The sequence below is a fragment of the Portunus trituberculatus genome, chromosome 21, assembly GCF_017591435.1.
Source record: "Portunus trituberculatus isolate SZX2019 chromosome 21, ASM1759143v1, whole genome shotgun sequence".
Classification (NCBI taxonomy): domain Eukaryota; kingdom Metazoa; phylum Arthropoda; class Malacostraca; order Decapoda; family Portunidae; genus Portunus; species Portunus trituberculatus.
Window position 1 is genome coordinate 5,675,790 of NC_059275.1, and position 5,686 is coordinate 5,681,475.

The window sequence follows — 5,686 nt, forward strand, 5'->3', positions numbered from 1 at the left end:
GTCAGTGTGGTGCAAGGTGTGGGTAACCTGCGCCGTGAATTGACCGCCCACAGCCTCCTCCACGTCCACCTCATTCTGCCTGTCGTCACCTGGAAACGAAGCGGGTAATCAATAATGAAGGACAGTTGTAATAAGGGCCCATTGACACTGAGCTAGCCTGTTGAGGGCCTCAAAACATACTGAAAAATCCTCGCATAGACCTAATTCACTCTTACACACACCCACCAAAAACCACACACACCCAAACCCGCTTAAAAAACAAACTCAATAACATCCCAAAACACATAAAAAACACCATGGAACAGCTTAAAATACCTCCAAACACACAAATCTCACTAGAAACACCCAATATTTTCTGAAATAACACCCCCACACACCGAAAAGATCACTAACGCACACACCCCACCACTTATAAGACTCGAAATAAACACAAACCCCACTCAAAACACCAACCAACCTCTCAAAGTTGTCCCAAACCACATTCAACAAATGCTATTACTCACACACACCTCAATCCACACATTTAGGATACGTAAAATATACCTAAAAGATCTAACACACACTGAAAATACACGAAATGAACCCCTAAACATACTTATAACACTCTAAACATCCTGCAACACTAATGAACAAGCTTAAAACAAAGCAAGTATATCCCAAAAACCAAAAGTATGCATTAAAAACAACGTTGGGATTAAATAGGACACTTGCCTAAATATTACACCTTGGCTCCTTCTCTTATTCCTTCTCTATTTCTCATTTCTTCTTCGTCCTCGTCCATTGTTTCTCCGTCTTCTTCCTCCTATTGCTTCCATCTACACGTCTGAGCCTAGAACAACATATAAATGTTAGATATTAGACAAAATATTTAGGAAATGGAAGGTGACTTAAGTATTGTAGCTTTGCTGCTGCTCCTCTTCCTCCTCCATTTCTCCTTTCTTCCTCCTTATACTCCTTTATTTCTCCTTTCTTCCTCCCCCTGCTACAATTATCTACACACCTGAACCTCGAAACACGCGAAAACACGTAGAAATCACTAGATATTGGGCAAAATATTGACGAACTGCGGATTTGGAAAAGCGGCGCCAGCCTGGGGCTATGCTGGTCATAAGAGAGAACGGGAACGGGGGGACTCGGCTAAATTACGTAAATCATTTGATTTCAAAAATGACTTTTAGAAAAATCGAAGCCACAGAAAAATGCTTGTTATTTTATGACGTGATAAATACTTAAACTAATTTTCAAAATATCAAAATATCTCCAGCTTAACTGGTTTTTAAAAAAGGTCTAAATTAAGTACGTTAAAAGTACACAAACATTTTAACCCATAAGTCTCTTAAAACGTCCTGTAAAGTCAAGACATTTTAACTTGGCAAGTATTTTATCACACTTCTGGGAGTCTGAGCTATCTTTTAGGGCATTCTACAGCGAGTTAGACCGAGAAGCAGAAACGTGAGCAAATAAAATAATGAAAAATAAGAGCTTTTTACAACAGCCGCAAACACCATTTCAAAGTCCACATATTTCACTCATTAGATTGATTTCACACTTAAAAGAGGACAGACACTCTTTTGTTACCATAAAGGCCCACTTATACCTTGAAATGAAAAAGCTCAAAATTCCAAGTGGGAAATTTTGAGCGTTAAAAAGCCTGTAACATACGCCATAAAACACCACTAAACGCCACATATTTACCCAGCACAGACGCGGAACACACTTCAAACACAACGAAACATTTATAGAAACCATAAAAACATACCATGGAAGCGCAATATTACCGTCAGGAAATATTCGAAAAAAAAAGTATTTGACCCAGCAGGCTGGCGATAGAAGGGTGATGGCGTGGGTTGGGTGATGGCTAGGGGACCGCCTGGGAGGTGGCCCGGGAAAAACCCCGGGAACAGTGGCGGCAGGACATCCATATATAGTCTTTATCATCTCATCAAACTAAAATTAATCCACAGAGAGAAATTTTGACTAGATTATATGAAATATTAGACTGGTGGCTGCATCCTGACACATGTTTGGCCTATGGTAAATGAAGGAAACAAATATGAGAGGGTAATACAGACGCCTTGCTCTTTTTGATGGTCCTTATACCATTACTTTAAAATATTTGCGTAGTTTTCACTCTTATATGTAAAGAAAACCTAACCTTAACTGAATAGCCTTATAAATACCATTAATAGATGATGATTAGGCAGTGTGAAGTTTTGTGGTGAAGGCTTGCCACTACGTCTCTTGCTGCTGGTGCTTCTTGAAAACTGTCGGTAATATAGCAACTATTGACTTTATTTGTGTGTGTGTGTGTGTGTGTGTGTGTGTGTGTGTGTGTGTGTGTCGGTGTGTGGGGGTGTGTGCATGGGTCAGTATAGCCCACCGCCACAACTGTTGTCACCACCACCACCGCTAGAAGACTACTGCCGTAGCAAAAGGCTGTCTGTGAAGACAGGAAGCATGTATATATGTTTATGATAACTATCTGTTACTAAATCTGTTATTAATGAGACGCTATGTTTATACAAATACCACATGTCGATTTATTGGTTTTTGTGACATCTTCCTCTTCGTTATCGTGTCCAGCTTTTGTTATTTGTCAAAGCAGGAAATATTAAATTATATCTTGTTGTACAGCGAGTGTTGGCAACTCCCGCGAAGCAATAAACAAGGTGCTTAAAAGGCAGACTGTACTATTTTTCTCATTCTCCATTTCTACCGCCTGATATACGAGTATTTCTGACAATAAACCAGGGTGACAGGATACTAAGTAGAAGAATATAGCCTATTTTCTATCTACATACACATCTATATTGTTATTTATAAACGAATTTATTGACTTATCTATCTGCCTGCCTATCCATCTATCTGTTTGTTTGTCTAACTGTCCATTTACATACCTATCAACCCATCAAATTACCCGCTTATCTATCTTTCTTCACACAAGCATATAAATATCACCAGCATCACCACCACCACCACCACTGCCAGTATCCGCACCTGCCCACCTTCACCCTCATGAACGGGAGTGTCTCAGTGATAGACGAGGGACACAACGACTTTGTATGTATTGCTTCGCCAACCTTCGCCTACCGTGTCGTGTCAACTGGACGGCCCCTGACACCACACCCTTCCTGACCTACATGCCTCCGGACCCACGTAGCACGGGAGTGAGTGTGGGTGGAGGCGTGGGTGAGATATGCTTGATGTCAGGCGCTTATCCGATTTCCTTTGCCTCTGTCGTCTTCATTGGGTTCTCTATACACTTGTCAGGTCGCTACACGTGCACACTCGCGTACGGCAACACGAGCCAGTCCATGCGCACCACACACCTCTTACGGTACACTTCTTAGAGACATCGTACCGCGTCGTGCAGCTCCCACGACGCTTTTTCGTGATCAGGGCTGGCGCCTTCAGTCAGCCAGCCAATCAGTCAGTCAGCCAGTCGATCAGCCAGATAGTCAGTTAGTTAGTTAGTATTTTATTCATTTAATCAGTCAGTCAGTCAGTCAGTCAGTCAGTCCAAATATCAGTCCGTCAGTGAATCTATTAGTTAGACAGGCAATCTATCCATCAATCCGTCAATATTTCAGCCAGTCAATCAATCAATATTCACGATGCAAAACAAGCAAACACACCACCAATAGTTACCACCACAATCACAACCACCACCACCAATACACAGCACACTGACATTATCACCACCAACACTTTCTAAAGGTGTGTACACACTTACTGAATTTCCACGCATCGTTTCATCGTTGCGTATCACACTGTGATACAATACGATGCAACAGGGTATTGTACCCATTTTTGCCTATCCGCGTGGTGTATCATCGTTGAGTGATGCAACAGTGTCATTCAGTTTCTTCCTGACCGTAGCCATGAGTGCAAATGTGCAGTTGTCTGTGGCCACACACAATTGATTTTGAGTTTGTCTGCAATTGGGGTCAAAATTGCAAAAAATATTCATGCCCGTCCACGACAACACTGAACATGCAACGCGACGATCCCACGCTCCTCGTCCACACACAAACACACACACACACACACACACACACACACACACACAAACACACACACAAACACACACACACGAAAGTTAGTGAGTTGTGTATCATTCCTTTGAGTTGACGCCAAAAGACCGAAAAATGACGGATCGAACCCGTTACGTAACTTTGTGTCATATTTTGACACGCAACGGTGAAGCACTATCCTGTCAACACTGCTACGCAACGGTGATCCGATACGTGGAAATGCAACAAGTGTGTACACGCCTTAATTAAAACACAAACAATATTCATACACAGTGTTACACCCGCAACCCCGACCACCGCCCCTCCACCGCTCGTCTGGTTCCGCGGCACGCAGGGTGGCCAGCCAGACAGCCAAGGTGACTCTCAGCGGCGGACTAACCTTCCTTCAAGACGTGTTTGTGTCCGTGGTGGAGGAATGAACTGATGGTGGTGGTGGTGGTGGTGGTGGAGGACAGGATTCAGGCAGGAGAGTGAGAGAGTGAGTGAGTGAGTGAGTGAGTGAGTGAGTGAATAAGTGAGTGAATAAGTGAGTGAGAGAGAGGACAGGAAAGAATAGAAGAAAGAGGAAAAATAAGAATATCTTATCAGAACACAACATTTTCTCTCCCTCTCCCCCCACCCCAGGTCTCGTGTCTGGTGATGAAATGGACGTCTGGTCAGTGGTGGTGGTGGTGGTGGTGGTGGTCAGTTGCCAAATGAAAATATTCTACGTCACCAGCTCCTTGAAAAGTCGCTAAAAGGTCGCTAAATCATTGTTGTATATGCTACAAATGTGCCTAGACGAAGTAAGTGGCTTGACTAACACATAGGCTAATCAGTACAAGGCCCCCTTGACTCTAACACCCACATCACACCAGACCCCGTCCTTACTACGTCCTGCCAAAATCTCCAGGACGTGCTGAGCACGGGTATGGACCCGGCAAGGACCGGCTTGGACGCAGTGAGGACCGCGAGGACGGCATGGACGTGGAGGAGTTTTGATACTGCTCAAAATTTACGTAGAGAGAGCGTAGAAGACTGAGGATGTGTAATGGACCATCTGCTGACCTAGTGCATACCGGCTTGACGTATTATTGACGCAGCGATAACTTGGTTGACGCATTACTGACGCAGCAAGGATTTGGTTGATTGGGTGGCGGGAACAGGGAGGAGCTTCACCTGCTCATGAGTTATTACCGCTCTCACTTTGGCTCCTGAGCATCATGAGTCAACAACTCCTGCACCAGATGGTCCTGCTCCATGGACAACTGGCTGTGCTGGGTGCTGATGTTGCTGTTGTTATGCTGGCTAAGAGAAGACGGAGAAAAAGAAGAAGAAAAGACAGAATATGCTGGGTCAGAGAATGGTTAAATGTAGAAAGCAGGCTCCAATTTGGTCATTACCACAGACTGATGGGAAGTTTGAAGTTAATTTGGGCAGCATGACGTTTATAAGGATAATAAATATAATGATGTAAGAGCTGGAGAACCACTGATGAGAGAAGAGAGGCGAGAACTGAAGTGACAGGAAGCAGCACTTCCTGCTTGCGTCACGTGAGCGTATTGCGCGCTGGTTGGGCATGTGGTAAGAACCCAGTGAGCGTGGCGGGAACTTAGTGAACATGGCGGGAGCCTGATCACATGCGTGTTATGCCCGTAGTTAAACCCGATTGG